General features: G+C 47.1%; 1 protein-coding gene across 2 annotated transcripts in view; it reads right to left on the bottom strand.

The window, feature by feature from the left end:
- SEMA5A (semaphorin 5A) overlaps positions 1 to 23,518 on the bottom strand; it is a 466,391-nt gene that overhangs the window by 354,599 nt on the left and 88,274 nt on the right. For both annotated transcript variants that reach the window (XM_082725185.1, XM_082725188.1), the window contains exon 3: positions 7,277 to 7,348. The gene's annotated coding sequence lies outside the window, so the exon portion shown is untranslated. The remainder of the gene's footprint in view (positions 1 to 7,276; positions 7,349 to 23,518) is intronic.

The following is a 23,518-nucleotide window of genomic DNA, read 5'->3' as shown; positions in this document are numbered from 1 at the left end:
TACCATGCAGAGAAGGGACCCCTGGTCTCTGTCCCCATGCTATTAAGTACTGTCACCTTCCCTTTCAGCCATCTTCCCATCTCACAGACAACCGTCAGGGAAGAAGAGACTTCAGAGGGACCACACACCCTTTCCTCTCTAGGATACACTATGAAGAATGTTCCCTTATACTGGGAGATGGCAAACACTACTCAAAAGGCAGAAGACTGGATTATTCAGGCCCCAGCTGGACAATCTGGTGACCGGCTATAATGGCTTCAGCAAATCTAATTATTTAATTATTGTAAAATCATGAAATAAACATCTTAAATGCAGCACAATCAGAAGGCTAGAGAGGCACATTTTTATTGCACTCTTAAGGACCGTTAGAGTAAGTTATGTTTTACAAAATTTCGGTCTAAATCACTTCATTAAATAACACAAATGTAATGAGTGCTTATTGTGTGCCAGAATGTTAAGTACTGGGAAGAGAAATGCAATCAAGCCAAGGGCTTCACAGTCTGAACAGAGAAGACTGCATGGATCCAACTTTAAATTGCCACTGTGGGGACATGCACAGGAGTGCGGGGACACAGAGGAAGGGCGACCTCATCCATCTGGTCACGGAGAGGGAAGAGCGAGGTCCAGAGAGGTGACATGTGAGCTGAGCAAAGGTGAACTAGCAAATACCCACCCGCCGAATATCATGGGGAAAATTAAACCAAACACACCAAGTGTAGCTGGAATTAAAAGGAGAATAATCTCATTCCTTCCTCACGCAGCGAGCTCACAGAACTCCAGGCCCGTGCCCAAATTAGAAGTAGGGTTTTTCTCGCCTAGCTGGGAAAATCCCAAAAGATCAGTCCATCCTTCCATCCATCCGCCCAACCATCCACACCTCTATAAATCCATCCACTCAACAAATAATTATTGACAGCTTTTTATTTCTTGGGCTCTTCTCACATATGTCTGGAGATGGACTGGTGATCAAAACAGGCAAAAATCTCTGCCCTCATGGAGCTTACACTGGGTGGGGGGGAGGGCAGAGAGGCAAGGTCAAGACCTTGAATGCCCAGGGACTCCAGGGGGCAAGGGAATGAGCAATTGAGCTTAAGAGGAAGTGGCCAAGAACATTTAGGAACCGCAGCACGGCCACGTGCCCTGAACCAGATGAAGAAACTGCTTCAAAGAACAGGAAAGGGGGCGCCTGGGTGGCTCAGTGGTTAAGCCGCTGCCTTCGGCTCAGGTCATGATCTCAGGGTCCTGGGATCAAGTCCCGCATCGGGCTCTCTGCTCAGCAGGGAGCCTGCTTCCTCCTCTCTCTCTGCCTGCCTCTCTGCCTACTTGTGATTTCTCTCTGTCAAATAAATAAATAAAATCTTTAAAAAAAAAAAAAAAAAAAAAAAGAACAGGAAGGGATGAGCGTAGGAACACTGACAACTGACTGGACAGACTGCCAAATGCGATGCTGACGCAGCCTTGACCCCTCGGGTCAGCAACGTGACGTTAACCGGTGACCGGAAGACACAGTTCTGATGGAAGACTGGCGGTCTAAGTGAGTTCAAGAGGAAAGGCAAACACGGGAACTGGGGACGAGAAATACAAGCAAGTGCTTTTAAGGAGTTTTTCCATTTAAAAAAAGGGGTGGGGGGGAGAGATGTGGGTTTTAGCCGGAGGGGAAATGAAAATCAACAGGTCATTTTTTTAAGATGGTAGATATTTGCATTCCTACTGGAAAGATCCAGAAAAGATCCAGAAAATGAAAACTGGATGCTGGAAAGAGGAAAGAACAATTTCAGTACTATTTTTGACTAGGAGAGAAGGAATGCGGTCTCGGTGCCCCAGCTGGAAGCATGGCCTCAACTAGCCTTAGTCTGGGTGGCCACTAGGTGGGATTCATGACTGGCCAGCAGAGAAAGTGCCTTACCTTTCAACCATCCCTGTGGCAGGAAGGTGGCTTGCTGTGGGAGCAGGAGGCATAGTTCTCAAAAGGCATATGGGGGTGGGGCACCTAGGTGGCTCAGTAGGTTAAGCCTCTGCCTTCGGCTCAGGTTATGATCCCAGGGTCTCGGGATCGAGTCCCACATCGGGCTCTCTCCTCAGTGGGGAGCCTGCTTCCTCCTCTCTCTCTGCCTCTCTGCCTGCTTGTGATCTCTCTGTCTGTCAAATAAATAAATAAAATCTTAAAAAAAAAAAAAAGGCATATGGCCTCTGAGCTCTGAGCAAGGCCGTCACCCCCAACCCACCCAAAAAATAATCTGAGCTTGGTAAAAACTTAGACATGCCCGCCATATTTCTGAATGCTGGAAACCTAAGATCTGTTCACTATTCTTAGATACCCTTATATGAAAATATGGTGGTATTTACTTCCCAGAATCTCCTGACCATCTTTCCAACCTTTGCTTTTTCTGCTTCGGTTTAACCAATAATGGTTACTGTCCAAAGCCGTAAGCAAAAGCAAATGAAGCAAGATGACTCTGATCCCTTTGTGGCCTGGAAGGCTAAAAGAGATACAAACGCACATGAAAACCACATGAAAAGCTCCAGTGGATAAAACATGAGCTGATTAGGTTTGCAGCCCTGAAGCTCTAGGATCCTCTCCAAGGCTTCTAGAGGCCACAACACAGGAAAGCCCCCAAGTCCCATGAAATTCCAAAATCCAAACACGGGGTCATTTTTTATGCCCTTAGGGAAGTTCGGCCAAAAAGATCTTACGCACAGTTTGATCAAGGGGGCAAAAATCCTTACAAGCACATGTAACCTTCAAGCCCAGCAATTAACCTCACACACACATCCACCCCTGGAACAGGCACATGAGAATGAACAGCACACGGACGCCATCCCCAGCCTGACTCAAACACGAAGCAAAGGAAAGAAATGGATTCTGAACTTGACCACACATCTGTGATTCACAAATATTTAAAGCGGTCATAAAGCCAGAACGAAACATACTTGGCAGACACTCACTTAAAATGAGGAAAAGGGCCAAAATCCCATATAGAAGAGACAGCAAGATTTCCCCAGCTCCATGATGGGAGTCCTTATGTATTCCAACGGGGCTAGCGGAGGCAGACAATTGTCCTGTCAGGGAACTTGGGAAATGAGGAGTAAAGTGCATGTGACCAGGCAAATCAGACCCGCACAAGCGTCCCCAGATCTTCTCCTGGAGATTTTCCATCAGGCTGACGAGGAAACAGGATAGGAATAATAAAGAGTGGAGTCCACAGCTTTAGTGTTTCTGACATTATTAAGAATGACAGGCTGAATCTTCAATCCAAAATACAGACACTCCGCATGCTTGAGCAAGTGACGCTCCTGTGCCAGTAATATACATAGAAATGCACCAAAAATATCATGGAATAAAATGGCAATCAGCACAGCGACACCCACGGAAACACCTGAGCGCCCCGAGTCGAGTGCAACGCGGCGAGCACGTTTGTTTTCCTACTTAGTCTCTGTCTCAGCAAACCCGATCAAACCTCTCACTGCCTCTTTCCACTCTTAGCTGATGTTCTTTCACTTTCCTGATTTTACAGCCAAGACATCTAGAAAACCAAGTAAAGTAAAGCTAGAGACCAGAGTTGTGGTTGGATCTGTCCAAACCTGGGTTGATCTCCATCTCAAAAAAGAGAAATCCAGTCAGTTGTCTCTCTTCTGGAATGTGTAAGCTAGGAACCATTGTTGCAGACACATGATAATTCATAATTAAGTTACTATTTTTTTTTAAGTTACTATTTTAGGTGAGTGCTCTAAACTCAGCAGATGAGGACGTCAACCGATGCATGCGGGTTCCACCAGCTCAGTCTCGATCTAGCGGTCACACCACGTAACATTTACTGCGAACACCAGAAGTTAGGTACAAACATGACATGCGAGGAAGAGCCCTGAATCAGATCCAGCACAATGGGTTAAGTTCTATTATATAAAAAGTACTGAAACAGTTGTGAAAATATAGGCAAAAGCTGTAGAACATCTCAAAATGCAAAACCTAACCAAGGGGATTAATCAAAGAATGAAACAATTCCAGGCATCTGGCCGTAAACTGGATTTCTATTTGTAGGAAGAAGCAATGTGCAGCTGAGATCCCTCATTCCTACAAATATCCTAATGGTCTGAACATTCTCATGAGAGTAAAAGTGGGGGTAGATTTTTGTCAGTGAGGAAAAAGAAAGGCAGACTATGAGACAAGTTACAAAGAACAGGATCTATTTTTAAATAACTAAAGTGGGGGGTGCCTGGGTGGCTCATTGGGTTAAACCTCTGCCTTCAGCTCATGTCGTGGTCTTGGGGTCCTGGGATCGAGCCCCACATCAGGCTCTCTCCTCAGCAGGGAGCCTGCTTCCTCCTCTCTCTCTGCCTGCCTCTCTGCCTACTTGTGATCTCTCTCTCTGTCAAATAAATAAATAAAATCTTAAAAAATAAAAAAAAATAAATAAAAATATAAATTACCGAATGTTCTCTGAATTAGAAATGAGAATTTGTAATAATATCAAAAGAGAGTAGAGAAAAATCTTTATTAAATTCCTAAGCACCGATTTTATTATGAAAAGAAAAAATATCTGGCAACATTGTAATAAATTTCTTCAGATTTAAAAGGATAAAATCAACAAGCACATGAAATGGGAAAATATTAACAAAGAGTAAATGTTAAAAACAAATTCTGTTAAAATCTATAAAGGAAGTGCTGAATCTCAATGACTAAATAAGCATAAAATAAAGACAAACAATTCTCTTACATATGTATGTTCCCTCTCTCTCTCCTTTCTCAAAGTAATGGTTAATTATCGCTTAATTAAGGGGCACCTGCATGGCTCAGTCAGTTGAGCACCTGCCTCTTGGTTTTAGCTCAGGTCATGAGCTTGGGGTTGTGAGTTGGGGCCCCAGGTCGGACTCCTTCGTAAACCTGCAGCCTGCTTAAGATTCTCTCCCTCTCCCTCTCCTTCTCTCCCCAGGCTCACATGTGTTCTCTTCCTCTTTAAAAAAAAGGCGGGGGGGGGGGGAGCGCCTGGGTGGCTCAGTGGGTTAAGCCTTTGCCTTCAGCTCAGGTCATGATCCCAGGGTCCTGGGATCGAGCCCCGCATCGGGCTCTCTGCTCCACGGGGAGCCTGCTTCCCTCCCTGCCTACTTGTGATCTCTCTCTGTCAAATAAAGAAATAAAATCTTTAAAAAAAAAAAATCACAAAGTTAAAAAAAAAATTAACCAAATAACATAATGAATAAATAATGGAACATATCAAAATGAAGGAATAGACAAAAAAATTAATGATGCTCCATGATACTGAGGTTTTCCTAAAAGAGACCCTCTAACATATTATTAGTGAAGCATAAATATCTATAACACTTTTGCAAAGGCAGTTGGCAATCTTATTGAAAATGCTTGGTTTTGAAATAGTAAGTCAACTGAAGTTATTCTGATGTAATGAATGAACCTCCAATTAAAAGAAAGCTTGAGGGACGCCTGGGTGGCTCAGTTGGTTAAGCAGCTGCCTTCAGCTCAGGTCATGATCCCAGGGTCCTGGGATCGAGTCCCACATCAGGCTCCTTGCTCAGCAGGGAGCCTGCTTCTCCCTCTGCCTCTGCCTGCCATTCTGTCTGCCTGTGCTCGCTCTCTCTCTCTCTGATAAATAAATAAAATCTTAAAAAAAAAAAAAAAAAAAAGAAAGCTTGATAATAGTGGTTGTTATTGTTCAAGAAACATACACTTTATGCACCGAATATCTCCTCTTCACAATATAGGCCGTAGTGTGAGCTACAAAAGCTGGAAAGCAGGACTGAAATCTAGGTATAGGAGAGTAAGCGGCGCATCCCTTGGCAAGAGAGCGGAGGAAGGGACAGAGAGAGAGAGACTGAGAGAATCCCAGGCAGGCTTCACACTGGGCTGAATCTCACGACTACAAGCAAGATCATGACCTGAGCCAAAACCAAGAGACGCTGAACTGACTGACCAACCAGGAGGTCCCCCTTCACCCATCTTTTTAGATGACGATCAGTAGCATAGTCAGGTAGGCCTTCAAGTGCCAGAAGTATCTTTTCATAAGAAAAAGTTAAGTACAAAAAACACAGAACCACCTCATTTGACCTATGTGGTAAAGGAAATCACCATGCTATCATCCCATGATTTACGTACACCAACCTTATCCAAACTGGACTCTTATAAACTTCGGGTTTTGCTCATAACGAAAGAGGAAGATTTGATACCAGAACACTTTTGAGCAACACCATTATCAGACAGCCCATAATAATTGCATGTTTGCCCCAATAAGTATAAGCAATAGTATGTTTAAGCTATGTTGAAGGGTGTAAAATAAAAACGTCACATTTAGAAACTCTACAGAGACCAAAAGAGGAAATGGCATCTGAACTTACTTCATAAAAGAGCTATACTTTCTAGACTAACAAAAGACACTAAGGGAACAATGCGTATCAAGTCTACGTTGAGCAAAGCTGCTGTCTAGGTGCCTGCCTCACGCTAATACACTGGAGGCCTAGAGACTTCTGTCAAGCACTGGATACAAGACACACTTGACTGGAAAGAGTAGGTTTTCGCAATTCTGGTAGACTTCATTATAACATTATAAGTCACTTACGATTAAATTCTGAGCATCCAAGCCAAATGTTGTGGAAGGACTCCTACCTACTGGCCACTAAAACATGCTCATTCTGTGAGATCTCACTCTACGAGATCTTTGAGTGCTCTAAGTGTGTAGATCAGAGCTCAGTCAACTCTAGAGCCTGTGGGCCAAGTCCAGCTCAGCTCCCCCGGTTTTGCTAAATAAAGTTTCGCTGCGACACAGCCCCATTTGCTCGTTTACCTCCTGTCTGTGGCTGCTTTAGTGCCACAGCACAGAGTTGAGTTGTTGCAACAGAGATTACAAGGCCCGCAAATCCTAAAATACCGACTACCTCACCCTTCCCAGAAAATATGTGCTGTCTCCTGATTTAGACTGCTGTTCGAAAAACTAATTTCTTAATATTTGTTGTAAGCTTCTCTTTCAGGGGATCTTTTCCAGGTAGGGAAGAAAGTAAAAAGTGTGTCTGCCTTATCCTCAGCCAGCATTCCTTATGCTAGGAGGCAGTATTACGTTAGGGTTAAGAACACGGTTCAAATCCCAGCTCTGCCTCTGACTGTTGGGAAGCTGTGAGATTACCCCACCTCCCTGTGGCTCCATTCCTTTCTGAAAGCTTGGTCCTTCACTGCCATTTGTAACAGCAGAGATAAGTGTTACTCATAAGCTATCAGTGTCACTATCTACAAATCTGTCGGTTTCTTCCTTTCCCATTGAGGTATCTGACTTACCAAGGAGGGAAAGGGGGGGGGGGCGCTTCCTGGATCATGTATCACACTAAGGATCCACAGCACCTGGGCGCCCTTGAAAAAAGAAAAGAAAAAAACAGATCCCCTTAATCCATTTTAAAGGAGGCTCTGGTCGTTGCTTATCAATTCTAGAAACTCCCATTAAGGCCCAGCACAACCAGCGAGCTGTTTTAGCCGTGTGAGTTCTGCAGCAAAGGGGACCCAGGACAGCTTGGAAATGACAACAACATAGCCCACACGCTGATGGGTTTTCTTCTTCAGAAAAAGAAAAAGAAAAATCTAAATGCTGCTAATGTCTGCAAACAAATCTCATGAAACAACCAAAAGGACCATCATCTCGAAGCCATTTGAATTACTTTAAGTATTTTGAACATCAAATTCAGGTTGGTTGTGTGAATTTACCCATTTTATGATGGCCCTTTCATCCTCTTTTGGGGGGTATATTGTACCTTAAGTAATGCATTTGAAAAATAAGAAGTAAAGGCAGAACGTATAGAATAAACTATACCAAAAAATTTCTTTGTATTTTTATTTACACATTAATTTATTTGGTGTACAATGTTGAGACTTTATTAGGAAAAGAACCATAAACCATAAAAGTAGTCACTTCACTAAAATCAAGTTATCTCATTCCCCCCAGCTAACTGCCCCGCAATCTCTTCAATTTAAGATAAAAATCCTGAAAACCTGATACTCTAATGTGACAGAAAGACTACCACAAGACACCATGTTTACCAGAAACTGAAGAAATGGAGCACTTTTCCTTTCTGATTCATAAAGAAACATGTCCATGAGTAGTGAGGGATGCATAGTATTTTAAATCCTGCCTTGTAGGGCTCATGCGTGTTCTACTGTCCTAGTTCACACGGCTTCTTTCTACTCCCCACGCTCTGCAGCTTCTGGCTTCCAATAAGCCTGGAACACACTGACATTGCCTATCCTGACATACACACTTGGGTAGCAGCTAGAATGATGATGAGAAAAAGGGAAGAAGAGCTTCCCAGAACATTCCGGAACATTCTGGCTATTCCTCTCTGCAATGATTCCCACACTGTCCACTTCAGTCATTATCTAAAGGCCATCTGCCTGCAGAAAATAAACTTAATTACAGCATCTGGAAGTTTGTAAAATTTCAGATCGGCCAACATCAGCCAGTTGGAAGTCCTGAGGTTCAGAGGCCAGAGGCCTGCAAGTGGCTAAGCGATGCTGTGTCTCCATCCTGATCCCTGCTTCCACAAGGTGCTTTTCGTTAGTTCATAGGAAGCAAGGGGGCAATCCAAAGCAACACATTCAGAATTGCCCAGCAAGGCTCACACAGCCCAGGTGCGCACACACAGTAAAGCATCGCCAAGCCCAGTGTGGTCCCAGCTGAGTCTTTGAAAGCCCATGACATCATCCTTTGGACAGGAGGAGGTGCAGATGCAAATCCTTGAGGCCAAAAGAGAAGTAAGGGAGCTCTCCCCAAGGTAAGAAGGCATACTCAGCCCAGGAAAAATTCCTAGGAGCGGCCAAATCCTTTCTCACACCACCAGTAATATCTCCTTTGGGTGTGGCAACAAACATGCTAGTTGGAACTTCTTTATTAAAAAAAAGCATGTTTGAATACACCAGCATCCTCTCTTGAGCCCTACAATCTATTTTAAAATCGGCACGAGCATTTCTTTGTATTGGTTTATTTCGTAGTTAAAATTCAAGTGACAAAGTGGCGTCGTTGCTGCCAGGATTACCTGGCAATTTCCACAGCCTTGCATGTGTCAGAATTAAATTTAAAACAGGGTTGATAATTAGGCCTGGAGGCTGAGCCCTCCCATCCTCCCTCAGTGCAGTCCTAAGTTAGCGGATATGGATATGGTCTCCCCACTAGGACATCCAAGAGTCAGGAGAGGATGGCCACCTTCTTAAATACCAAAAGACCCAGAGGCCAAAAAGGACACTGTTGTTCAGAATTCAGAATCATTGACTCAACCAGATAACTAGTCTAAGAAGAGGACATCCCAGCGCGGTCCAGGCAAGGACAGCCCACAGCCCGGAGGGGCAGCTCCAGATCCAACTTTCTGACTTCGAAATAGAGCCCCTTCCTTGTGGGAAGGCAACACTCCAATGGCAGAATGTCCAACACAGCGTTCACGTGACTTGGAGGACACCATGACTCGCTTCAGAATCCAAAGCTTAAACTGGAAACGGCTTCCCAAAGCAGGATTGTGAGGAAGACACCCTGAAAGGTTCTTATTCTGTGTTTACATCAATGGTGAAAAAGACATTTTACATCTTGGGGCCTGATGGCCAAGCAAAAGCATTGGGACCTTCTACTCCGCAAGGTCAACCATCTGAAAAGATGGCGTTCCACCCTCTACCTGAATACGCCACCCTCCACACGACACCCACACATGCCAAGCAGCACAGGCTCGGGAGAAGAAGCCACAGCAACAAGGCAGTGACCTTGTATAAGAGCTCAGTGAAAGTCATGCACAAAGCCTCCTCCAGGTCTGCAGGCTGAGCACTCCCCTCCCCCCACAGTGACATCACAGATTACCTGGTGCAGAAACCATAAATCACTGACATATTCTAGAAAATGGAGAAGAAAGTCAAAAGGTAAAGAAACTACAAAGCCCCAGAGGGTTGCCTCAGGCTGGGGGTCGGACTATTTTAAAATGGATATTTAACTACCCATTGAATAAGAAACAGTTTAGATTTTATTAAAACAAAAATGTCCCCATTTGATTCAATTCCATATTATCCTTATTCCTCTCTTTTCGCTCAGGAGCCCCTTTAGCAGAAACAACAACTGAAGTCGTCTGCATCAGAGTTCTCAGGGAGAGCCTCACTCCAGAAAACACTGCCCTTGCACACGCGTGAGCCCAGCTATCCCTGCAGCAGCCCTTGGTGATTCACAAGCAACAAACCTTCCCTAGAAGCTGCACCCCGTAGCCACCTTTACGGGCTCTTAAAACTGTCTCTTCATCAAAATGCATAAATAAAGTTTAAACATCAATTATAAGTTACGAAGTGCCCATCAGCACAAGGGCTTCTGTTAAAATATGCAATCTCCCCATCCTGACCTACTCAGAATGAGGAAAAATGGAGATTTAAACATTCTTCTAGAAACCAAAGGTCAGCTGAGCGGTGGCCTTTCTCCTAAAGATACAAGAGAGAAATTAAAATTTCAGGTCAGTCTTAAAAGCTCAATTTAGAAACTGTACCACAGTAAAATCACAAGGAATACAATGAAAATAGATGAGACCACCTGGCATCATAAAGATGTTTAATGGAGTCATGGAAAGAAACCCTCCCCTCCAGGAACAGGCTCAGAGAACCTATAAACTGTTAGACCAGGGTTTCCCAACTTGCAAGAACTGTACCAGTGGTCACGGGGCTCAACTAAGCGACATCTTGTACTCAGTCCATCAATCACCTGTCCCACAGCCCCATGGCCATGCTCGGGAGGTGGTCAGACGACAAATCTAGAGCCCAGAAAGTCGCCTGAGGTGGAAAAGCGGGACTGGAGGGGCTGTGAGGGCCAACACGGAGAGCGGGAGAGCCGGCCTCTGCTCGGACTCGTGGGGCAAGACAAGAAAGCAACCGGGAGAACGGACGGACTCCAGGCGGGAGCCCCGGGCTGGGGAACAGGCAGGGACGGTGTCGGGGACAGGCTGCTGCCGAGCGTGGCCACGCAGGGGCAAGGCTCAGAGGAGCCACTCCACGGACTTCCCGGACCAGAAAAGCAGCCGATGAGGGAGTGGTATCCTGGATTTCATCCAAAGGAGGGGGTCACTGAAGGCTCGTGAAGCAGCAGAACGAGGGTGGGACTGAGGACGATCAGTAACACACGGCAGCTCTGCAGGGAGACAGAGAAGACGGGGAGAAACCAGGGCCAGAAGCAGCTGCTCCTGAGAACTGGAGATTTGAAAATACTAAAGAAAAAGTAAAAACACACCAAAAAAAAAAAAAAAAAAAAACCCACAAACAAAAAACAAACCCCCACACAACTATAAATCACAGCCCATTTTTGCAAACTATTAGGTGTACAGAAAGAGTCTAGAAACTGGGCATGGACTCGACAAGCAAATGTCCCTGGATGTAAGACAATAGTGCAACTAACGAGAACGCGCACTTTGTCGCTGCGAGCGGACGCTCGGATTCAGGGAAGGATACGGAGGCCACTGCTCTGGCCGGGAAGAACCATCTGGAGAATCTACAGGCAGAGGCAGACAGGGCTGAAGGACCAGCCGACTCCGCACACGCGGCGCCTTTCCGAGACCCTCTGTAGCTCTGCTGTTCCTGCATGAGGTCACCTTGCACAACCTCCGTCCGTCACTCACATACATGTGCCCCCCGCCCCCGACCGTGCTCGGACAAATCAACATTTAGGGGAAAGAAAGATGCTGCCGAAGGGCAGGGAGGCTCCTGTGGGCTGGGAGGCGGGATACGCACGGGGCCGGAAACCCCAGCCGTGCAGAGAACGGAAGGAGGGGGGCCTGGGGGTCTCAGTCAGTGAAGCGTCTGTCTGCCTTCGGCTCAGGTCGTGATCCCGGAGTCCTGGGTTTGAGTCCCTCGTCGGGCTCCCTGCTCCGCGGGGGAGTCTGCTTCTCCCTCTCCCTCTGCCTCGCCCCCCACTTGCACACTCTCTCTCTCTCAAATGAATAAATAAAATATTTATTAATAAATATTTATTATATATTTATATATTAATATATATATCATATATTAATTATTATATATTATATTAATATATAATATAATATATATTATATTTATTATATATTTATATAATATATAAATATTATTTATTGATTATTAATTATATTAATATATAATATAATAAATATTTATTAATAAATATTTAATTATTATCAATTATTAATATATAAGATATAAATATATGTTATTTATTCATTTATTACATATAAATGTTTTATATATTTTTATATATATTTATTATAAATAATTATTAATGTTTAATAATAAAAATAAATAAAATATTTTTTTAAAGATGGTGCCCGTAGCAAGAACAGAGAAAGAGGAACTGAGGAGGCAAACGTGGCAGAGAGGAGTGGGGCGGGGGCAGGACGAGGGCTAAGGGAGCAGCTGGGAAGGAAGGAAGGGAGGGACAAGCACCCAAGAAGCAGCAGGCAGAGACCTGGGCGCTCTGACAAGGTGCGGGTTTTTAAGGACAGAGGCGTGGTGGCAGGCAGCCTGGGGCCCTGGCAAGAGGGAGGAGGGCGGGACCTCGACTCCTGGCCACGCCCACATTCCTAAGCAAAAAGTCCAGCCTTCAGGAAAACCCCTTGAAGCTGGAAAGCAAATGCACAGAAAGCGTAAGATGACGAAGGTCTATGGTGACGGTGGTGGCCGGTCTAGCGCCATCCCAGGTGTGTCTGCAGAGCAGCCTTGCTCGTTGGCTCCGGCGGTGCGGCTGGCACCAGGGGCTCCTGGGGGAGCAGCTCATCCGGATCTCCCCAAATACAAGACTGCTGACTGCTTTCATGCAAGAGAGCCTCAGGACTCAAACGTTGAAAGTTCTGGGGGGCGGGGTCTCCTTTTTTTTTTTTAAAGGTAGTTCTGATCGATTCCGTATGGCCTCCTCGACTTTGAACGTTGACAGATGTGGCTATCTGAAAATGTTGAGAACAGCATGAGAAAGTGTCCCAACTCCGGACTTTTTTTTCTTTTTTGAAAGAGGTTCCATCGCCCGTAGGTACCTGTGCTGCTCCCAGGCCGAATTCTGCAGCGGCAGACAGCCCGAAGTCAGTAGAGTTGCCTTAAGCGGGCATCAGGGCAAACCGCTGGGGCTTTCGAAAGCTAGAGATCTCACACCGACGTGCGTGACACGACACATGCGCAGCGAGGAAAAGAAACCACTTAAATCGGGGCTAGAGTTATTAACATACGGTAACACTGCACCCCAAAAGCAAACGGTTTGCCTTCTCTTCCTCATCAGGACACGTGGCCAATCAAACATTTTCCTGCTCACACTTGAGCTCAGGATGTGTCAAAGAACAATAGGCACAAAGCCAGTGGGGCACGGAAGGGTTCCGGGCTCCAGGAATTCACCCTGGAGAATAGCTTTCTCCAAATTAGACACGATCTCTTTAGTCACCAGCTAATTGTTTTCCGTACAAATAATGCCACGTACGGATCAATACCAGTTAATAAAGAATCCGAGAGTCATCTCAGGTGCACATTCAAAAGCCAAGTGCGGGATGTCACAATTTCCCTTCCTCTAATCTCTGGCTGTCTTGGGGCCAGAGGAGGTACACCTGGAGACCAGCCCCAGGGACTAATGGGGCTTTGTGGACAGCATGTCCTCTCATGGGGACCCAGGGCTCACCTTTGGGTCACTTAATGATGCAGTTAGCCAGCTCCAAGACCAGCAGAGGCGAATCCTACCTCCCTGAACAGAATTAACAGGCGCTTCCAAAAGCTGAATTCAAAGACAAAGAGAAACGCACTTGGACTTGGAGCTTTTGCACCCAGTTCCGCCATGACCGCCCCCTCCTTCAGACAGGTGGAGGTCACTGTGCAACCTGCTGGTTTGGCAGTATGAAACACTGCGGAAGCCCACAGAAAAAGTAAGGTGGAAAATGGGATTCCATTTCTCCAAGCACTGACTGGTCCTAACGACAGTCTGGGAAGAAAGCAACCCAGCTGTTCCCCCATTTGGTCTCCATGCAGAGTCACCGCGTGCAGAATGCTGAAAGCTGGTAGGAGCTGCTGACCCTGGAAGGCGACATGGTCTGAGCGACGGGAACAGAGCTGGACTGAAACACCTCCCACCTCCTAACTCCCAGACCGGACGGTGAGATGTGGCCTGAGCCGCCGGGACACACGGGAACAGAGGGAGGAAAAAGAGACGGGCAAAAGGCAACTGCACAGCTGCTTAAAACACAAGCCATTTCTGAAATCAGCTCTCTAAGGACGTCACCATCTCTGAAGAGTGACTACTTTATTTCTGCCACGATGGGCCAAATTTTCAAAGAAAGCCTTGCTTTCCACTAGGCGATTCCGAGGGCTTGCACAATTGGTTGATTTGCATGGGCACTTGGCCTCTCAACTTTCATTGTGACGGCTACATTCATCCGTCCTCTGTAGACTAAAATTCTCACCCCTTGGAAAGAGAAGCGCATCTGAGGCTTGTGGAAAAATGGGGCCTCTCCAGGCCTCTTCACTCAGAACAACGCATCCAGTAAGACCGACCTTGGAAGCAGAGGTTTGCCCACACAACAGACGGCCAAGATTCGATTCTAAATCTCAGTTCAGTTCAAGATGGAATTCTTAGATCAAAATTTAACTTTAAAAGAATTACTGAATTACTTGTGTTACTTAATGCCAAGAAAGTAGAGAGGAAGGGCTTGGGTTCTTAGATCAGTCCTTCAGTCATTTACTAGGATGAGGGAAAGGTCTGCCACAGATCCAATGCCCTAGTGGCACCAGAGCCTTCCCAGAGCAAAGCTGAACCGAACAGACAAAGGTGCGTGCACCAGCTTGGAGAAAGAGGGTTCCTTATCCTGGCCAAGAGGGCTGACCACAGGATTCACAAAGAACTGTTAGCAAAATGGAAGTGGAATCAATCACTCACAAAAATATTTTCTAAAAAAAAAGAAAAGAAAAGAAAAGAACAGATAACAGGTTGTAGAAGCTGCTAGTCACAAAGGAGGCTCTCTCTGGAGCTCAGGAGAAGGAAATGAAAAGATACTCTCCTTCAGTTCAGTCAGAGTGACAGATCAGTACAGACCCAGGCTAGCCAACCCAACATGCACGCTGGTCAATGTCAGTTCTGGATCTTCTGTGACTTATCCAGTTTACGCAAGCCCAAGACTGCTGTTTTACATGCGATAGGGTGCTCTGGGCCCAGCAAATTGGGTTTTGACTTGGAAAGCAAACTCTGGTGTTGTTTTCTGCTTTAAACCCAGCGAGGACTCCCAAGTCATTTCAAAACTTCCATCTCCCCGAAGACCAACTGAAATTAGTCCCAACTACCTGTTGGGTCTTCCAGATCAAAGGTGGGCACCCAGGGCTGCCCAAGAAAGCAGCAGCTCATCGTAACATCAGTCGGGATGCTGAAAGATGGGATTCATCCCTCTTAAGGGCCTCTTTCATGTTTTTCAGACAAACAGAAGGCTTAACACTGGAAGAATCCTTGGGTGTGTTGTATAACCAAAAATCTAAGTCTGTTCTATTTGTCATCCTCTCAATATAAATTAGGGATAAAAATAAGAACTAGGCTACTACGCAGGGAACCAGATGGTATCTTACCTTCCTATAAACACGGCTGTGTTTAGAGTGTTTACACGTGCGGGGGAGGAAAAAAAGATTTTCTTTTTTTACATTTGGCAATGAGTCACATTGTCCATTTCAGGACCGACAGTACTGAAACTTCCTCCCCACGAAAAACCAGCGCAGCTTCCCTAATGTTTAAAAACACAGTGTCAGCTGCCTTAGATTAGTCATGAAGCCCTCCTCCCCATCCCACAGCTCCATGACGGACATCATCTGATCAAAGTGGACTCAGTAAATGCCACCAGCAGGCCAGGAGTGTCCGGTTGCAAGCCGGCTGCTTCTTTGTAGGAGTCTGGATGCTTCTTTCATTTTTCTGTGCTAATATGCCCTTAAGCTGTCAAGCCAGGAGGCTGACTTAACAGTCCCCCATTCGCCTGCATCACTGCCCCCGTCCTTGTTGAGCGACATGCTCAGGGATCGAACCTGGGAAAGGGCTGGGCTGAGTGATCTAGGGACGTTTCTGAGCTTACCGATTATAAAAGGAGCCCCAGGTAAGCCCTGACCACCTCCTTCAATAAAAGCCCACTGCCCTGAAGCGACTGGAGTGTAAACAGAACCAGTGGAAAACGGCAGACCACAGTTTACAAAATGGTATTTCCTTTTCCACTGACGAGCCCCGCCAGCAAGTGTGTCACCACAGGTGACGCTGGAAGGACTATGCCTGGGAGGGTTTGCCCTGTCCCAGCAGCGGGGTTGGGTTTGTGTCTCCTCTTCATAAAGCATCAGGAAAACGAATCCCTCCCCTGCTGAGTAAAAAGCATGAAACGGGCGCCTGGTGTTGATCTGTTTTGTCGGCTCCTACAAGCTGCTGCGGAGGTTAACTACCCTCCTTGGGATTCACATGAAATTGATCTGAACCCAGAACTCAGTATTTCCCCCTTTATATTTAATTGGTCAGCTGCCATCGGCCTAGCCAGAGTGGTCCGGGCCTTCCTGCTTGCTCTCGGAAACCTGCATGTGTCCTCGGTGTCCCCCTGTGACGGGGCTTCCTCTTCTCTGTGAACAGGACACTCAGCCCTCCTCAGGCTACCTCAGATCACCCTCTCCAGTCATCTGGGGGCCTCCCCATGTCAAGGGCAGTCATCATGCCCCATGCCCCTTTGAATCCCTGCGGCCAGGCCTCCGTAAATGAGCATGTTTCAGAAAGACATCTGAGGAGGTCTCCTTCTTTTTACTTCAAGGGCATGTGTAAACGCTAACAGACCAGGCACAGGACCACAAGTCAGCTTCTAGAGAACTGTTTCTCTCCTTTCTATGTGACATCACCCCCTCCATCAACACCACCCCAGCAGCTACACCGGCTGGAACCCAGACACTGCCTGCTCCTCAGCCAGGTCTAGAGCACGCGGGGCACCCAGCAAGGGCCCAGGGATCCTTCTACTGGCCGGGCCCCCCAGGACCTCTCTGAGCACTCTGAGATGTCCCCACGGACAGAAGGCAGCGCCCGTGAACAGTCAAGACAGGAGATTCCTCTGTAATATGATCATCCTCTCTGCAAATCTCAGGCTTATACTGATACTTCTCTTAGTAAGCCCATCTTCCATAGATATTAGGAGAATTACTAAGGAAAAGTGTCTGTGAATTCATGATGCTCGGTTGGACAAGCCCCGGTTCTGCAGGCGTGGATCGAAAGGAGATCGGCAGTTCTGTCTGCTGGACTTCCGTTCTCCCTCTCCCACCGGGCTTTCGGGCACCTTCGCACAGGCGGGGTCCTGAAAACACCTGGGCCTCGGCCGGCGGCCGGTCCACCTCGCCCCTGCCCGCTCACTCCTGGGTCCCTGCTCCCCCGGACAGCAGCAGAGAAAAGACGAGCTTCAAGGAGCTCCCTCCTTCACGGTCCAGCTTCCAACTTCACACGTGGCCCGAAAAAACACCGCAGTGCTCTGGCCGACAGGAACACGCAATGACAATGTAACTGACCAAATCAAAAACTTAAAAGCATTGTAGGTAATGAAGCACCGGGAAACCACTAGTTCTTGGGGGCATTTTATGCTTGACTTCAAAATGTGCGTCTTAATCTCAACGTTAGGGTTTTTGACTCTGTTAGTTTATGATTCCGATGACCCCTTTTCAGGCCTCTGGAAGCGATGCTACTCCGTGAGGGTAGTAAATCTAACAACGAATCCAGAGCTTTAAGTAAAGACTGTAGAACTCTAGCCTAGAGGACGAGATAATTGCACCGAATAAAGTGCAGGGACAGCTGCACACAGACCTGCCCTAGCTCTGGGATTCTTTTTTTTTTTTCAAACTATAGAGACTCAAGTGTTGGACCGCAGGTTAGACACTCTTGTCAGGTTAGGCTTCTCACCCACATGCACTCTCCCGAACCGGCAGACCTCCGGCATCTCAGCCCAGCTCCTCTCTCCCACCAGAGACGTTTCCGCCCACTGCCTGGCGGTACCCAGTCATTGTCAACACCAGGGAAATGAAACCACGAACCAAACCCCTCATTCGAATGGAAAGCTGATGGGATCATGGGGGAGGAGGAAGGCGCTAAGACTTGTTACTATACAAGGAATGAAACGTCTTGCCCGGTTGGCCACTTACTCTTCACATGCTTCAGCTTGCACTGGGAGAAAGGGCACGACGAGTCACTACTGACAGGCCGTGCCCCATTTCCAAAGATTGCAAAAGAGCTATAAATCAGAAAAATGGCATGAGATTTCGGTGACGGCTGCTTTTCTCAGAGACTCCTATGATAGAACAGCAAACCACGACTCCATGCGAGGGCCTGGTGTTCCCATCGCTCTCGATAGAGACCCCCTCCTAACCTCCTTCAAATTAGGTCTCCTCTATTCTACTACTCAGGGGTGCACAGGGATCCTTCAACTGAAGCTAGAAAGACACAGGTCCCTTATAACCATCCTGGGTCGAGGTCGGGAGGGTCAGGAGGTTCCCAGGCTGACGACTTCCCTCTGTTGTAAACCTCGGGAGATGCCAACTTCCCCAATATTTTTCTTGGCTTGGCCAAGGATGGCAGACAGGACTTCACCTTCACAGACAAGGTTATTGCCCCTGAGCAGCAAGGAACGACGTGGTTCTACTGACCCATTCCGTAAAAGGGAAGAAAAGAATAAGCATGATGGAAATCTGAATAACTGACTGGTGTTAGCACTATACCTAATCCTGCCGCCTTCAAATGATAACCCGTCACCAGAAATCTGCCTCTCACCTCCTCTCTGCGCCTCTCCCCTGAGCTCCTTTCCATGTGTCAGCCCGGGAAGCGGGCATGGGCTCCTTCCGCTATGACAAACCCAAGGACAGAGGACAGGCGAAGAAGTGTCAAGGACGTGAGCTTTCCTCCCTGGAGGACAGTCACTCTGGAAATGGCTCAGAAGATATCTTCATTGTGGCTGAAATCACCAGAGGGAGCCCCCTTCTCCTCAATGCCAATTTGCTTTGACAGAACCACTGCTGTCTGTCAAGAAGCCACAGGCTTCCCTGAGCGAGATGCTCTGGGAATTCCTGAGCCAGCCCTGGCTTGTCGACAGAAGTCAGCCGCTTGGGGAGAAACAGCTGTAGAGCCCCAGCCAGCGGGGCCCGGCCCTCGGCAATACAGCGCCTCGCAAGGAGAACACACCGCACCCCCGACCAGTCCACCCCCGCGCCCCAGAGAGCCCAGGGCATGGGGACTGGCACTGCGTCTCAGAAGGAAGTCTCACGACCATGTCAAAGGAGAAGTCGAATCAGGCCACATTCCCTAAATGCACACCAAACGGAACTTTCCTTCGGCTGGCTCCAGCACACTCTCTGAAACCAGACTTAGAAAGAGAACTGGAAGTAACGAGTTAACCTGGAAGGTAACCATCTTGGCGCCTCACCCAGCTGGTTATTTAAGGTGAGATTTATTACGAAAGCTTCAAAATCCCTCTTCCCTTCCAGTTTAATGCAGAAGCACTGGGTCCAGATATGAGGATGCCAAGAACAGGACAGGCAGGAGAGCTTCGAAGGGGCTTAATTCATCCCCAGGCAGAAGGAACGTCCTAAGAGCCACCTCAGAGCCTGTGATGTCTTCTAGCAGTTTCGCTGCCACCATCGAACACAGGGCAGCAGAAAATCCTGCTTCATTACCAGAACCCTAAACATCTCCTCTAAACCCGTGAGACTCAGAGGACAAAAGAAGTCCCATAATTCTAAACATTACTTCCCTCTTAGGGTAACTGATATTCACAAAAGGAAAGAAAAAAAAAATAGGAGTCAATACTCGTGATTTAGATTCCATTTTTGTGAATTTACCCATCTGCTAAAATTGATTTTTGTAGCCCAAAATGTGTTCATCATCTGTGAGTTCAAAGCTAATGAATGAACTATATATAACATACACTGTCTTTAAACAAAAACACGTGAATCCAGGTTCTTTATTGACGGGTTGATGTGGCCGTTGTGACCAGAAGCTCACAGGAACCTAACCGCGGATGGCCCCTTGGAGAGGTGGTTCACTATGAACGGAACCTCGTTCCGTTCATAGAGCAGGGCACCACGAGTAAGGAGCACGGACTGAAAATGCAGGACGTGAACAGAAACACCCGAACAGACTACGCAGCTCTACCCAGGAATGTCAGCAGCAGACTGGCACGCAGGCACACAGGCGGCCTGTGGGATCTGTGTGCGCACCGTGAGCAGCGTGTCACTTGGTGGACGGAGACTGGGACCAGGCAATGGAAACTTGAAAGCGATCTGATCATTCCCGAAAAGCATAATGTTGTTCTCCGGCCCCATCGGAGCACAGAGCTCATCGCATGAGCCTAAGCTGTAGGAGCGCTGGTGCCTGAATGTGTGCCCTTAACTACCGTGCGCGGATACCTCTCTGAAGTCATTGTCGAGGGAAAATGAGCCGTCTCAGAAACAGAAATCTGGACAATTACCAGCCATCGGGGAGGACAAGCCGGTGGCCCAAGTCACCTACCGAGTGAAGGCTCTGGCCGTGGCTCCCAGGACTCGTTAGAGCTCCCACTCTATAATGGGAACCAGATCCCCCCATCTTCTACATCAGATAACGACCCTTGGCCCCAGAGATTTAAGGGATGATTACAGTCTACAGAATTGTGTGTCATTATATTAACTTGCGATAATATATTCCTGACAACTGAGGCTATTAACTTGAACTTCCAAATGCCGGCACACGTCACACGTGGTTCCTCTGACACATTCCCAACTGTCCTGTGTCCACTGGGGAAGTGTGTCCTCACTACACAGCACAAAAAGGAGGAAAAGCAGAACCAGTTTGGAACAGTGCAGGGCTTCATTGAACGGAGTCATTTTGAGTACACTGAAATCTTTAACATTAAAAATAAAACAGGCGATGCAATCCGTAAATGCCAGAGAATAAAAAGGTCCAAAGCCCTTCCTTTCTGGCTTCCTGATGGCCTCACAGTTCTTCGCTAGCGACTTCTCCCCTTTCATTATGATCTTAGGAACTCTAACTACCACCTTCTAGAATGGAATTGGTTTCCTTTTATATTGCTCACCTTTTTTTATAATGGAAAACAAAAAAAAACAAAAACAAAAATAAAAACCGAGCACCTCTCTCCACTTCGGCCTGGACATGGTCGGTCATCACAAGCAAGTGAGTAAAAATAACAGAAAAGGTTCGCATGTGTCTCTAGACTAAGCAAAAATACTGATAAAACAGACCGTTTTCTAAGTTGAAGAAGAGGAGTTTCTCCCATGATCCAAAAAGATAAGTTGGCAGGCTCCACAAATACATTCATCAAGAAAAACAGAAGAGTCTGTAAGAGCGATAAACCAAACCCACAAGTTGGAGATTCGAGTCAGGCACCAAAATTTCTATCCCGCCAGCATCAGTCAGGGCTTTCTCTTGCGTACGCCCCGAGGCTGGGAATGCGGCAACCTAACCACACGTCTCCAGGAGTTTCCTGGTTGGTTTGCGTACTGTTGCTGATTTCTAGAGAAAGCTCCAAGACGGGGCGGCCGCGTGCCAACAGGAACAGGCCAGAACAGGAAGAGGGGTTTCAAACTGGGATCAAGCAATCCTGTAATAAGAAATTGTGAGAATTTTTTAAAGAAATGACTATTCCATCTGGGTTTTCTGCCAGATCTGGCTCTAAAAATTCCCTGATCTCTCAGAATATGAGATGCTAAAATAAGGACGCGTGCGTCTCTAACTTAACTGGAAGCTTTAAAGAGATCCGGTGGCAACATGAAAACGGGGCTTCACGCCACTCAAATCTTGAACCGAAAAGCAGGGAAATGGTTGGTATTTGACTAAACTCACAGCAGACCCTTCTGGGAAGGGAGAGAGGTCAGCAGGGGACACATTATCTGGAGAGCCTGAAATGCGTAAAGCACTTAAGGAAGGACAAGATCAAAGGCGCCCGGTGAAGGAGGAGAAGGTGCTCACAGAGAAGGAGCCTCCATCTGCCAATTAGGCGGGAGTCGGCTCTTTGTTTCCCAGAAGCCAACAGTTACAGGCCTTACATCGGGGCATAAATTCTAATTAACGTACATCTTTCTGGGTTCCCTGCAGAATTCCCCCTCACCAACTTCATCCTTCAGCAGGGCTCGAGTGCCTGGCTCCCCAGCTTGACAAAGGGCTGGCCTGTCCCCAGCCCAGCCGGGGAGGGAAGTTTGTGCTCCCAGCTGCCCTCCTGCCTTTCTGGAAGGTTAATCTCTCTTCTGCAACTGGCTGCAAATAATTGCTTCTGTGGAGGCAAGCGTCGGGCTCCGGGTGCAGGTGAGAAGCAGGATTTGGCTGGGCGAGAGGGAGGAGTAATTGGAAGCAGACAACAAAACATAACGAAGGGAGAAAATGAAAAACCCTAACTTTCAAGGGAATTCAAGGAGAACAGCGAGCAGTGAGCGGACAAGGGGGGAGAGAGGAACACTGTTGGCGAGCAGGCCGGGGACACCTGCGACTTTGGGAGCTTACAAAAAGCGTGTGTGTCCCAGATCCTGGCCCCTGGCCCTCCAGCCCGATCCTAAAGGGGCTGGACGTTACCCCAAACCACAGAAGGACCGGGGAGAGAAGGAAGGTCTCAGCCGATCCAGCTGTAATAACAAATCCTGAAGGGCCCAACCACAAACGCTTCGAAAAACAAACGTGATTCAAAGCAAGGGAAAACCCAGCGCCAGGGCTGGGGTTGGGGGGAGGACTTCAAGAAGCACAGGACCTCACCAGACATCATTTTCAAAGCCAACTGGAAACTGCCTTCTGTGCTAAAACCTGCAGCTACGGAGTGTAATTCCCATCAGAACAAACTCTGGCCCAGAACTTCCCAAGTCACTGAAAAGACCCAGAACTCGTCATCTACCTGGGACAGCTAGGCGTGAGTAAACCGACAACTCACTCTCTTTTTTTCATGACAACTTCTAAGAAAGGCTTCCCAGGAGGAGAAATGGCCCTATGACCCAAGTTCAAAACCTGTCACTGCTTTCTCTGTGTAGCCTGGACTGTTTTTTATTTCTTTAACTCTCCCGAGCTTTCTTCTGTTGGAAAAGCAAGATAATAACAGCAACCAGGTTACAAGAAAGCTGAGTTTTCAAAACTATGTGTGTCAAGTTCCCGGCCCCCAGCCGGGCCTCAATCTGATTATCGCTGTGACGAATGAACTGGGTCCTCCAACAAAGGGGTCCTGATGGCCGAGGGTGCCGGAAGTCATCTATCCTGTGAGCCTGCCATCTATTCCTTCTGGGCCTTGTGGCGTAATTTATAAAATAAAGTTAGCATGTCAAGTATTTTCTTTAATGCTCATTTCAGCTGTAGAAAATCTCAGGGCCCCTGGGTGGCTCAGTTGGTTAAGCATCCAACTCTTGGCTTTTGCTCAGATCCTGATCTCAGGGTCGTGAGATCAAGCCCCACATTGGGCTCTGTCCTCAGCATGGAGTCTGCTTCAGAGTCTCCCTCCCTCTCCCTCTGGCCATCCTGCTCGCGTTCCCTCTCTCTAAAATAAATAAATTACACCTTTAATAAAAGAAAAGAAAAGAAAA

This window comes from Mustela nivalis (genome assembly GCF_964662115.1).
Source record: "Mustela nivalis genome assembly, chromosome: 3".
In the NCBI taxonomy this organism is placed as follows: Eukaryota; Metazoa; Chordata; class Mammalia; order Carnivora; family Mustelidae; genus Mustela; species Mustela nivalis.
This window is presented reverse-complemented; position numbering and strand designations above follow the sequence as displayed.